The sequence below is a fragment of the Schistocerca cancellata genome, chromosome 5 (assembly GCF_023864275.1).
Source record: "Schistocerca cancellata isolate TAMUIC-IGC-003103 chromosome 5, iqSchCanc2.1, whole genome shotgun sequence".
Lineage (NCBI taxonomy): Eukaryota > Metazoa > Arthropoda > Insecta > Orthoptera > Acrididae > Schistocerca > Schistocerca cancellata.
Window position 1 is genome coordinate 588,548,582 of NC_064630.1, and position 14,437 is coordinate 588,563,018.

Here is a 14,437-nt window from a genome sequence, read left to right on the forward strand (position 1 = left end):
TCGGTTTTCTAACTGTTAAACAACACCGTTTTTAACCAACAAATTCGCAAGATACAATTAAATTCTTAGAACCTCAAGAAAAGAGAAATTTAATAAATATACTTACGGCAACCTGCGTGACAATACGCCATACAAAACCGACACGAACGTGTGCATCAATCTTTTTGTTTTTACTTTTGAGGAATGATTTTGTTGCAGTGATCGATTACACAATCTATATTCCTCATGTCATGCGCTCCATTATCAATGGTCGCAGTGCCGTTGTTATGGCACAGAGTTCACTCGGTTTGTAGAAGATACTTAGCCCGGGAACTCAAATCACACTAATAAATAATCTCATGTTTGTCAGTCCACTGCAGGTCACAGGCCCAAGGAGGCGAAGTGTCGATGTCATCTGGACGGGTTGTGGCTAGTGTCAGGAAGTTGTTGGCTGGTGACCATAGTCAGCCACATTGAGAGGGAGCTCTTGAACAGCAGTCCTTCTGATCAGTAAAGACAGTCGCAAATTCTTATGTGGAACTGTTTCTGGAATGTATTTTTTATATTAATGTTATGTTAGGAAAGGAAGTAAATTATCTACTTGTTTCCATCAGCGTTGTACATTTAGACGTTAACATAAGTCTTTGTTTCTCGACATAATTTTTGTGATTTCGAGGGGTCTGAAGCACTGATTCGTTTGCATTATTAAAATGTTTCGTGATGGATTCTCATCTGAATTAAAAATTTTAATACGTAACAAAGACGCCCACTACTTCTGCCAAAGCCGAGTGAAGAACGCCGGTTTCGACTGTCTTTCGAAATCCTGATTCAACATGATGTCTCCCGTTACTAACTGGACAGATATCTACTTACATTACATCATGGCATAGGAGGATATCCCAGCTAACGACGACTTCTACACTCGAAAGTTAGTTTTTGTAACATTACTGAAAGGTAAGAGATGTATTAAATAATTACTTATTTGCTAACAGTTGGTTTCCTGAAATTCTACGTTTCTTTTCTTAGGATCCAGATTCTTTCAAGATTACACAACAATACCGTGAATGGCCACAATAGTTTCCTAGTAGGCTGTTTCAAATGGCTCTGAGCACTATGGGACTTAACTTATGAGGTCATCAGTCCCCTAGAACTTAGAACTATTTAAACCTAACTAACCTAAGGACATCACACACATCCATGCCCGAGGCAGAATACGAACCTGCAACCGTAGCGGTCGCGCGGTTCCAGACTGTAGCGCCTAGAGCCGCTCGGCCACCCCGGCCGGCATGAAAGAGTTATTGCCGCCCTAGCGCCATATAAAGTCGTTGGATGAGAAATTTGACGGAAAAGGTCCGAAGTTTAGTTGGCTTTTATGGCCTCTACTGACTCGCAACACAGGGTTTAAAGCAGAATCCCTTTGTGCTTTCTTATACCCGCTAAAAAGATTTTAATTGCCCAATCGTTGTAAATTGGTATTTTTTTCTCTTTTTTGGAAACCAGGCATGATATATGAGGATATTTATTCTGTCTGATCTTCCGTCACTGTCCGGGAGCTAGGTATGCGAAAGTAAATTTCTAATGGATTAATAGTTAATGTTAAATGACGAAACAGAGAATTTCGTACTTTGATTTAAATGTTGCTGAGCACAGTAGACGTTAACTTCCAACATGTACTCAGTACGTTCTAATATGATTCAGGTTAATACTTTGCAGGATGCTACTCCAGGCGGGTGTAAAATAAATGTGCGCAACGGAAAAATAATAAACGCTAAAATGAAAATTTGGTCCTGTCTGACTACCTCCTGAAGCAGATCGTAGGATCTCTTAATTCTGTAAATTACAATCTAAACGTATATGAATGATGAAGGCAACTAATCCTACTGAATGATAAACGTTGTTCCTGCTTATACATTTATTGTAGATTAAAAAAAACATTTATATTACAAAGTTAACATTTCCTAAGTAAAATTACTGAGCAATTGCCGAACTCTGCCCCTTATTTTGACTGCGCAGTCTAATACCAATAGCGCGGAATGACTGACATCATCTACGTACCAAACACTAGAAGACACTACTTTCAAAGATGATCTTTGGTGGTGCGGATTCTCAGTGGAAATGAACTAACGTTATCACAGCTGTTTAGCTTTTATAGCACTAATAAGCCGCATCAATTTGGGATATCACCGTATGTACTGCGTCCAGTGCGTCGAAGTGGTGGTTCTCGTACTCGTCTTCGACGATGGAAGAACTCCAGCCACAAATAAACTCTTTCAAACACTAGGACAACAGAAGGCGGTCCTCTGACTAATATACTACTAATACTGTCTTCCCCTCTCTGTGTTCTACAGACGAGAAACGCGAACTCCAAACCACAAGGACGGGGTTCAGACAACGTCTCAACGTAAGTATAGGCAGAGCAAGTGCTCTAAATTACTGAACGCTACGTACTCAACGAAGAATTGCAACCCGGAGGTGAAGTTCGCAACAGTACAGTTCGTAACTGTTCTAACTATAAACTCTACTGAGAGCAAAGACAGCAAGTCCGTCTGTACCAACAAAAGCTGATACCGAGCGACCGTCACACACGGGCGCTCACAACGGAAGACCACGCACGTTTCTCCACCGCTCGCCTCCCAGCATGGCTCGGCTCCCCAACCTCGCAATTACAAAAACGAATCATATTCCCGAAACCATGGAATATTCTCCCTCTCTACAGATTCTTCCGAACGCCGACCAAACATATTTTAGTCTTTCGTCGTCCAGTGCGGAAATTTTGCGTGGAAAAACCTATATTCGTACAATGGTACGCTTCTGAGTAAAAATCCTTGGAAATAACCCAGCCTGTGTGGTTCCTTAGGTGACGCTTCCTCGTACCTCTCAGCTGCGTCTAAGATTTTCGTAGTTGCCGAAGTATAATACTTGCCATCCGGCTACATAACCGGCCGGTCGCGACTCTATTGAGCCCCAGCACTCAGGTGTCCCAACGTCTGTCTTGCTACTTCCTGTGTTTAAGCAGGACCAACACACCTGTGTGGGCCTTCCACCGAGGGCCTGAGTTTCGTCTGCCGTTTCATTTCCACTGTCATTCCTACATCTACTAGTATGATAATAAAGACACTCCGTCACCTTTCATGCAATAAGCTTTAACAATTATTTACAAGACGTACGTGATGATGTCAGTCTCCTTTATATATTCATATACACGATGTACAACCTATTACATGATACCTAATTTTGTATGTAGGTCATGGCAAAGTACGTGGATGGGTGCTTGTAAAGTGCGAAATTATAGCCACCTTATGGCACAGTAACATTTCATTAAACAATGATTACATAAAATGGCTGGTAAATGCATAAATTGAAGCTTTCCGAGAAAGCTTCTCCATTATTTGATTAGTAAACCAGAACTAACATACGACAACGTCTGCATCTCCGCAAACAGGACGATAATTGAAAATCCAGAGTTTGAAAACGCAGATCGCTGTCTAGCAGAAATCGAAGGAAATAAGGTACTTAAAATATGTCGTAGGGAAAATGTACTTTCTGCGTTGGAGGTGTTGAAATGGAACTGAGATGTTACAGTGGCACCAGCGTAGGGATAAATTATACTGATAGTGTCATTCCGACTTACATTAAAATAAATGTTTCAGAAATTAACAGAAATCGTATTGTTTTACAAAGGTAGCGGAGAGCTAAGATGAAGTGACAAGAAGTTTTGGAGTTTAAACGCACTTTACACCGATTAACAGAATTTTTCCTCTGCACGATGTACCGTTCATGGTTTTTAAGTTTTTCGAACAACAATAATCATTCTTCAGTCTCTTTAATCGCAGATTATAAAGTTTCGAATAATATTTTGCACATGTATGCAGAAATTACAGTAACTCTTACACACATACCTACGCTGAAGACAGCACTATGGCTTTCCCACAATTTTTTCCTTGAAGTACATTAAATAATCAGTTTTTCAGTGCTTCTTGAATGATCGTTGTTTAACACCAGTTAAACTGTTGTGCGATATGAGCCTTTGAATACATTTGGACACAGTTACAACATCGGTACAGCAAAGGGTATGTAAGCTGCAAACGTTTCGGAATGACGTTACATAAGAATACATAAACGTAATACACACATAAATATGCATTTGGTCTAGTGTGCACGCTATTTTGGAAATACATTCATTTATAACTTCTTTCATTTTTGTGATTAGAAGTTTTCCTCACTACATTATCAGTCTTTGTTTCCTTATTTATAGTAGGTTCACAATGTTTGTTCTTGGTTCCTTGACAATGACAGGTAGTTGAATGCTGAATTAACTTTGTGTGGAAGCCACGATCTTCTTTGCCATGGCATTAGTCTAGTAGATGTGGGGAAACCGTCTCAACAAACACAGAACAGAGCAGTATCCAGCATCGTAGTATCATCAGGGTAGTTGACAGAGCGGTATCCAGCATCGTAGTATCATCAGGGTAGTTGTTGGCACAGCTTGACATCGGGCAGGCAGGACAGCTCGACAGCAGAAACATGGACTGCTGGTAGGTCTTGTCAAAAGGGAAAGGGGGGGTCAATTATACAGGATGTGACTTACTATGTCATATATGCAACAGATCGTGCCAGATATCAACATAATTTCATCATAATCAATTAAGTGGTTTTAATAAGTCCTACTGAACTCATTGTCATTGTCCTGCGGTAGAGAACATTGGCACAAGATCTTCGTACATCCATAGTTCTGGTCCATGTACAAGAGCAACGGTGACCCAGCCATTACCGTATTCATTTGTATCCTTGTTAGCGAGAGTAAAGTTCAAAACTCCACCGCAAAACACCGATGGCCCATGCAAGATGACTTGGGCGCCTTCGTAATTATTGGTAGTAATAGAAATGTTTTCTATTGCTCTAAAAACTGTAAGACGCGAACGCCTAATCCTCATTTACGTAATAACATAAATTGGTACAAGAGGTGGTAACACAGATAAAGAATGTTCACTATAAAAACACGACTAGCGTAAAAGCATCCTCTTCATACCTCTAAAACTACAAGTTTAATTCAGAGATCGTATAATCCTTATGTAAATATATTTGTTTTGATGTTATCTACCTACAGTATTAATTTGATCGAAAAGCTTCAGAACACCCTGTGGGTCACTGTTTGTCAGTAGAAAGACTTACTCTACTTATTATGATACATATTTACAAGTTGTGCCCAGGCAACTACAGCTTACGTATCGGCAGTGCTATTGGTTCTACCATGTTCGCCATTTGTCATATCTCTATAAAAAGTTCTATGTTGTCCAATCGTCGTAAATCGGTAACAAGTAGTTTTTTTTCATTTCTGACACCATATACGAGTTATGAAAATAAATATGTTGACTCTGATCTTTCATTTCTGTTCAGCATCTATATAAATTTCTAAAGGGTTAGTAGTAATTGGTAAAGGAGGAAAGGAAGAATTTCGTACCTTGTTCTTTAATTATATTTGAGCACTGCTGATGTTAACCTCCAATGTGCACTCAGTTCTTTCTAATATGTTTGTGGTTAGTACTTACCATGCCGCAGTAATATACGAAGGCTGTTCAATAAAGAATGATCATAAATTTTTTTTACAACATACCTTTACTCATCCTCATAATTTTGATGGTCCTTCTCAAAGTAGTCTCCCATGAATGCGATGCACTTGTCCCACCGTTTCTGCCAGTCTTCAAAAACATGTTGGAAACAATTTTTGAGAGGTCCTTCAAAATCTCCTCCGCAGCCTTCACCACTGCTTCTGTTGATTGATAACGCCTTCATGTTAGGGAACAGGAAAAAGTCACATGGGGCTAAATCCGGACTATAGTGAGGGTGAGGGATGCACTTCACGTTGATTTTTGAAAGATATTAACAACAACATTGGCAATGTGCGGCTTCGCGTTATCGTGGTGTAGCATCCAGCCTGCTTCGAGGAAATTTGGTCTTTTACGGCTGATATGGATTTGCAATGTTTTCAGGACATATCTGTGGTACTGTCCAGTCACTGATGTGTGTGCAGGTACAACATGCTGATAAACCATTCCATGAACACCAAAGAATGAGATGACCATAACTTTTCCTGCAGAAGCAACCACTTTCGCTTTTTTGGGAGTTGTTGATGAAGGAGATTTCCACACTGAACTTTGCTGTGTGCTCTCAAGATCAAAATGATGTAGCGGAGTTTTATCAGCAGTGATTACATTTGAAAGAAACTCCGGATCTTCCTCTAACATCAACATTAACTGCATGCAGACCTGCGCTCGAATGTCGGTTTGTTCTGGAATCAACAGTCTTGGAAACCATCGCACACAAACAAGTGTCATGTGTAATTTTCCTGTCACCAATGTGTGGGTGACACTCTATGAAATGTTCAGTATTTCAGAAAGTGATATTAACCTAATTCGTCGATACTCCCTCATAATGACAGCAGCAGTGTTGATGTTTTCTCCCGTAAGAGCAGTAACTGGAGCACCGGGTCTACCTTCCTTTGAAATTGATTGTCTCTCCTCTTTAAACATTTTAAACCGCCTTCGAGCTGTGACGTAAGGAAGAACAGACTCTCCATAGGCCTCCTGTAACATAGTATAGACATCAACTGAAGATTTATTGGGACGAAAGCAGAATTTCAAAGCCGCATATTGTTCCTCGCGTGCTATTTCCGTTGCAGCGGTAGGCGATACTGAACATGTCTGACCTTGCCTGCCTCTCACAGGCAAGAACCAGAAGCCTTACAATGAAACTACTACCGCGTGTTTGTTACACATTAAACTAACAGAATATCATAAGATTAAATTTTAGCGCGAGAAATTATAACCACAAAAATTATGATCATTCTTTATTGAATAGCCCTAGTATCATTAAACTATGGTTTCATAAAATAGCGGCTAAAATCATAGCTCTGAGCTTCCCGAAAAAGAAGCTCGCATATTTGAGTAATGAACCAGAACTAAAATCTGGTATTACCTGCGTCGTTGCAGAGTGGACAACAGTTGAAAATACAGAAAGTAAAAAGGCAAATAGCTGTGTTGCTAAAAATCGCAAACGACAATGTACTTAAAATACATCGTAAGGAAAATTTACCTTCTATGTTGGAGATGTTAAAATGAAACATAGATGAGGGTTGTTAGTACTGGTCCAACTAATAAGACTCTTTCGTTTTAGCTATAAATTTGACAGTCATGAGCCGGCCGCGGTGGTCTAGCGGTTCTAGGCGCGCAGTCCGGAACCGCGCGACTGCTGCGGTCGCAGGTTCGAATCCTGCCTCGGGCATGGATGTGTGTGATGTCCTTAGGTTAGTTAGGTTTCAGTAGTTCTAAGTTCTAGGGGACTGATGACCACAGTAGTTAAGTCCCATAGTGCTCAGAGCCACCTGGACAGTCATGAACAACAGGATAAACTTACCAGGATATTAATTTAGCTTCGGGAGCTACTTGCAGACGTAATCTTGTACCCATATAGGCATAAAATAACGGTGTCAGTATCTTTATAATTTCTGATTTCACGACCTAAGTAACTGAAGGAGGTGACCTTTCCGTGTTTTTGTTCTTAAAGTGTTTTGGACTACATTGGCGCTCTTATCACCTTAGTCTTACCAGTGAATACTTTTATGATATATCTTTGACAGACTTGATTGATATGATGAGCTGAATATTATAGTTTATCTTCAGTTTCTTGAGTTATTATGAGATGTTTTCATCTTTTTTTTTTTTTTTTTTTTTTGAGGTTTTAGATTGGATTAGTTTTATAGGTAGGAAAACCAGGATTTTGTTTCCAGCTGTTGATTGTGTCATTTATGAAAGTGTTGAAATGTGTTGGGACATAGACACTTGTGATTATTTCTATTGTTTTCCGTTTCCTTAAATATGTTACTATTTCTAGCATTGTCATAGGTACACTTGACAGAAAAAAAGTAGGTCACTGCCGAACACAACCAACATAACGTAGCTGTATTGCAGGTCCTCTAAACATGAAAACCCCGTGGGGTACAGTCGTTTGGCTACACACAATAGGTAGCGCAAGAGACTACTAGAGACCAAAGGTCTTTATGGCAGTCAGTCCAAGCGTCAACTAATTTCGTCATACAAACCATATTAGAATACACGTTCTTAGCGATGAGACGCACTATAACACTCATAAACTAACCTTAATGACAACAAGTGATATTCCAAAAGTTCTGAGAAAACGGATTACTTTACATATACCGTGCAGTAATCCTTAGTCAAAATTAAATACTTGAGGCAATATATGTACGGCAATTGGAAAAAAGTTTTCGCTCTCGAAAAGGTTTTCCATCCACGTCTGAACGTCGCTTAACGGCGAGTGGCTCTGGAAACTGGATATTGGACGAACCAGTGAAAAAAACGCGATTAACGGCAACAAGCACTCTACGGAAATCTCAACATTAACAGCGAATCACCAGTAATATCATTGTTTTCGTAACAGCTACGTGTACACAAAAAATGATTAAAATGGCTCTGAGCACTACGGGACTTAACTTCTGAGGTCATAAGTCCCCTAGAACTTAGAACTACTTAAACCTATTAACCTAAGGACATTACACACATCCATGCCCGAGGCAGGATTCGAACCTGCCACCGTAGCGGTCGCGTGGTTCCAGACTGAAGCGTCTAGAACCGCTCGGCCACTCAGGCTGGCGCACGTGTACACAAATTTGAACTTTAAATGACATGACCAACATCGTCGTTCTGGACCTGGATTCAAACCCAGCACCTATAGCCATTTCTAACTAAGCTAAGCGTTGTTTGTGCCTTATTGAGAACCGATCACTATTCATAAAGAGACGTGAAGCATAGACGTTTGCACCAGTATCAGTTATCAATTCAAATCCTGAAAATAAATGACGAAAATGTTTGTACTGAACTGGTAATCCTGTCATAACAGTTACCTTCCCGAGAACTACCCCCAACAACGTTTAATATGGTGCCATTCACAAGGAACAAGGTATGCTCATGTTTAAAATTGAAATGCCATCATGTCAAGCTTGTGACAGGGATGCGAACCCAGCATCTAATCGGATTGTTAACGAAGTACGTAAAATCATAAGTTAAATAACAAATGTTTGCACCAATAGCGAGATGTTGGAACCTTAAATGTCAATAGATTTGTTTTTGCCTGACTGGGATTCGAACGCAGCATCTAGCCCCGTCGTTTTCTAGCCAGGAACAGACGATAAATAGCTGTTTTTGGTTCACCAGTAGCGAGATGTGCGCATGTTTAGCTAGACATCAGGTGACGAAAAGTTCTGTGCTGAATGGAATTCAAACCCCGCACATGTGGTCATGAAGACACTTTAACTATCAAATTCTTTTCCAATAATAGCTAGGAGTGGCATGTTTGTACTTTCAATGATGTGATGGAAAATACTCTGCTGGCTAGAAGTTGAATCCAACAACATATCGTCGTTGGTGATCACAACGAACACAACGTCAAATCCAAATCCGTTTTCGCCAGTAGGATGGAAAGGAATGTTTGAACTTTAAAAGATGTAAGGAAACGTTTGATCTTGTTATGTTGTGATAAAAAGCTCATCATATGGCTGTGAGATGAAATGAACACGTTACAGCTGTCAACGCACGAAGAGACATTGAAAATGCAACTATTTTTCACTAGTGGTTCGGAGTGCACATGCTAGGGCTTGAAATGAAATAATGAATACTTTGTGCTGATCAGGATTCGAAACCGAATAGGTGCCTTTTGAGGAGGCCTAGAAGAGTTTGCAATCTTGGGGAACACAGTGAAATCGAATTTGAATCCCAGTCCAGCACCACAATTTCCAACGCCTCAATTTCAAATAAAGTAAGAGCCTTGTGAACTCACAAGGCCATTGGTTCATTAAATGAAATACGTTTTCTAGTTTACGACGGCTTGCTGGTGACAGAGTTTCTGTCTTCCGGGGTTTCTCCATCTATCACAGCTCAAACGAAAGCCGCTCTGCCCCAGTCGGCAGCAAAGGGATCTTTACTGCGGATATTGAACTACGGAGCTTACTGGTGTTCTGCACTTGGCGTTACTAGCGGTGAAGGAGAGTTACTTGTGTGTGTTAAAAATCTACGCCTGACGTGAGATGTGAACCTACATGTTTTACACATCAATACAAGATTAATCCACCAGACCACAGAACCCTCTGCCAAGCACATAATTATGAACTGCAGAGTATTCAATTAGATGTAGATGCATATGTCAATGGACAGGTAACAGGAAGGAGGGCAGAGTCTGGGAACGGATAGAAGTGCTGAAGTGCAAAATATAAGCGTGAAATGCTTGCAAAGTATTACTTACTTAGATGTGTGCCACAGTTCGTTTTATCTTAGGACCGAGACATAAAGAAGGACTGTTTTCAGAACGAAGAATGGGTTATAGGGAAGGGGAGACCAAAGAATAGGGTTTCATAGGTGTTGAGAGGAATGATAGAGAGTAAAGACAGCAGAAATTAAAAGAGAAAATGTAGAGTCAATGGAAACCGTTAGATTTGTTTATAAAGTTTTGGGGAAATGGAATAGAAGGGCACTTGCGGCGATAGTGTCAAAGGGAGAGAGTGTGAGAGAGAATAGAGGAGATATTAACAACGAGTAAACATAATATGAAATCGTTTGCGTATTGTGTGGAGGACGGAGGGTGTATTCATGGATGGAGGGGAAGAGAGAGCTGTCTGAAATAACAAAAACTGCTGTGACAGAGTCCATTTACGCTGATTAGTTTGTAAGTATCTAGACAGGGTATAAATGAAATAAAAATAGAATATTTAACAAACTGTATATTCAAAAGAAACCCACTTGAATTAAAAAGGCAACTCAAAGGAAAACTAACCCATATTGTAACTTTTCTGTTGCCACGCGATCTTCCACTAGCTCCCAATGAGGAAAAATGACGAAAAAGAAGACATAACAAAACATTTTGAGGACTCTAATATTTTATCCAGAATCCTTCATTATTTTGTACTTCTGTCATGCGTCTTGGCATAGAATGTATAAGCCGTCGGACGTAACAGCCTGAAGAAGCAGCTTCCTCCCAGGCTTCCAACACTCAGTCCCAAATAGTGTCCGCAGTAGTTGGTTGGTTTCGTGGCCATTTCTCTGTTAATGTTCTGGCAACCTCAGCGCACATGTTTTTAATGAGGTTTATATCAGCCGCCCGTGGCAGCCAGTCCATGACGTTGATGCCAATCATGAAGCGCCGCTGCTGAACAAATGCAGACTTGTGAATGGGAGAATGGTCCTCTTGCAATGTGACGTCCTCTTCTGCGTATAGCATTAGCACTGACGGAAGCATCATATTTTCTAATATGTGGGCATACTGCACGCTGTCCAGAGTTCTTTTATCCTGTAAAGAATTCCCGCCCCTCTCACAGAAATCCAACCACAGCAGGTAACAAATAGCCGGGCACTTTTTCTCGCCGTGTTTACATATTCGCGTCGATGGCGAGTCCCTTGCGGCTTGTAAACGATTCGTGGACCGTCGTTACTGGTGGAAAACACCTGCTCATCAGTGAAAATGACGTTGTCCCACGACGCCCTCAGATAGAGCTCCGCAAATGCCAGCCGGTATAAAACGTTGTCTTCGCTGAGCTCTTGTTTCACGGCGGATCGTCGTGCATCCAGTCCAGCGTCCCTCAGCCTTCGGCGAATCGTGTTACTGGAGCCGGGGAAGTTGGTCTCTCGCCGCAACTGCTTCGCGTTCAGAAAGCGATTTTCGCTGCTCCTAGACACTAGGTCCCTGTCTTCCTGCTGTGAGCTCACTCTCTTCCTGCCTGAGCCAGGAGTCCTGTTGGTGGTGCCTCTTTCAAGGCAGATCCTCCACCATCTCGTTGCAGTGGTATATGGTACGCCATACCGTCTGCCAGCTTCTATGATGGAACATCCTCCTTCTTCAATGAGAGCGACGACTCTGTCTCGAATAGACTTCTCCCAGTGGGCCATTATGAGAGACAGCCTGATATTTATTTATTTTATAAATTTTTTTTCTTGATTGTATTTCCATTCCCCATCGGAGCGGGCTGGCAGCAGCATATGCGCTGCTCTTCAGCCGAAAGACATAGAACAAACAATAGAAGACATTTAAAAATAACAAAGGAGAGAATATGGTGAACATGGATATAAAAAAGGGGGAACGTCATAGAAGGCAATAGACAAAAAAAGGGGCGATTGTAAAATGGAGATAAAAAACTGTTTAAAATTAGCGCACACAAAAAGCCACACACTGCGGCAATTAAAAGAACACAAGGCACAGGATGGCTGGAGCATAAAAAGTATCGACAGATGGCGTAGCACATAACAAACACTGACGTCGAACATCAAGGCAGTACACAATTAAAATTACACCTCTTGACGCACAGGAGAAACAGCACTAAACAAGCACCGACATGGCCCCCTGACAATGATCAAAACAGAGGATCTGCCTGGTGCAAGGTGATGAGGGAGAACGAAAGAAGGGTGGGAGGAGGGAGGGAGGGGAAGAGAGGGAGGAGATGGGTGGGGGGGGCGGGCTGAAGAGGGTCAGGTAGGGAGGGATGGGGGAAGGAAAGAGGCAAGTATAGGGTGCAGGGTCTCAGGGGGGGGGGGAGGAGGAAAATCCGCTCTGGGAGAAGGAGGGGAGAGGAAAAAGGGGGCCTTGTGGAGAGAGGGGGGGGAGCAAGGCCAGGTTATAGTTGGAAGGAAGGGTAGATGTCACGGCGAAGTTCGTCATCTGGGCGGGGGAGGCGCTGGAAATTGCCCTGATCAAGGAGATGGAGGATGTGGAGGTGGAGAGAGGGAGGGATACAGCGATAGAGGCGCGGCAACGGGTGGGGGGTGGAGAGGAAGGAGGAAACCAGAGGGTGGGGGAGGATCAAGCCTGCAGACAATGTAAAGGATGCGGAGATGGTGGAGGAACAGGCGGAGGTGGGGGAAGGGGATCAGTTCATACAAGAGCCGTGTGGGGGAAGGAAGGAGGATACGGAAGGCAAGGCGGAGCACATGGTGTTCAAGGATTAGGAGGGCCCTTTAAAAGTGGGTGGGGCAGAGATCCAGACAACGCTGGCATAACAGAGGATAGGATTGACAAAGGATTTGTAGGTGTGGAGGATGGTAGAAGGATGCAATCCCCATGTCCGGCCAGACAGGAGTTTCAGAAGGCAGAGGCGGGAATGGGCTTTCTGCTGGACAGTCTGGAGATGAGGGGTCCAGGTGAGGTGTCGGTCGAGGGTGAGGCCAAGGTATCTCACGGTGAGGGTGAGTTGGATGGGACGACTATAAAGGGTAAGGTAGAAATCATGGAGGTGAAAGGAGCGAGTGGTGCAGCCTATGATGGGTGCCTGGGTTTTGGAGGGGTTGAGACAGAGGGGCACTCGTTACACCAAGTGGTGAACTGGTTAAGGTGGATTTGGAGGGTACGTTGGGACTGTTGAAGGGTAGGATAGAGAGCCAGGAAGGCGGTGTCATCAGCATACTGGAGAAGGTGGACTGGTGTGGGTGGCTTGGGCATATCAGCCGTATACAAGAGATAAAGGAGAGGGGAGAGGACTGAGCCCTGGGGGACACAAGCCATGGGATAAAAGATACGGGAGTTGGTGTTGTGGAGGGTGACATAGGAAGGACAGTGCGAGAGGAAGGAAGTGACAAGATGGACAAAATTTATAGGCAGGGCGTAGGTTTGGAGTTTAAAGAGGAGACCGAGATGCCATACACGGTCATAGGCATTTTGGAGGTCAAGGGAAACAAAAATGGCGGAGCGACGGGAGTTGAGCTGGAGGGACAGAAGGTGACTGAGGTTTAGGAGTTGGTCTTCAGCAGAAAAGGAGGGTCGGAAGCCACACTGGGTAAGGGGGAGGAGGTAGTGTTGAGTAATGTGCTGATGGATACTGTGGGAGGGGATGGATTCAAAGACCTTACTAAAGATGGAGGTGAGGCAGATGGGACGATAGGAAGATGCGACAGAAGGGGGTTTGTTGGGTTTGAGGAATAACAGGATGTGGGACGTCTTCCACAGGTCAGGGTAGAAGGCAGTAGAGAGGATGAGATTATAGAGACGGGCGAGGACAGTCAGGAAAGAATAGGGGCTTTCTCGAAGGTGACGGTAAGTGACACAGTCATGACCAGAGGCCGTGTTGCGTTTGGACCAGAGGGTAAGTTTAATGTCTTGTGCTGTGATTGGAGTGTTTATGTCGGAGGGGGCAACTGCCCCAAGTACTGGAGACTAGGAGCAAGTGGAGTGACCGAGGCATCGGCATGTTCCATGACGGTAGGGAAAAGAGAAAAATCAAAGTGGGGATCATCTGGGATGGAGAAGACCTCGGAAAGGTGGGAAGCGAAGTGGTTGGCCTTACTGAGGTTGTCAGGAAGAGGGCGATCGTTATGGAGAAGGGCGTAGTGGGGAGCGGAAAGGGAACCAGTAAGGCGATGGGAGGCGGACCAGTACTTGGAGGAGTTGATAGGGAGGGTGGCGTTGAGTT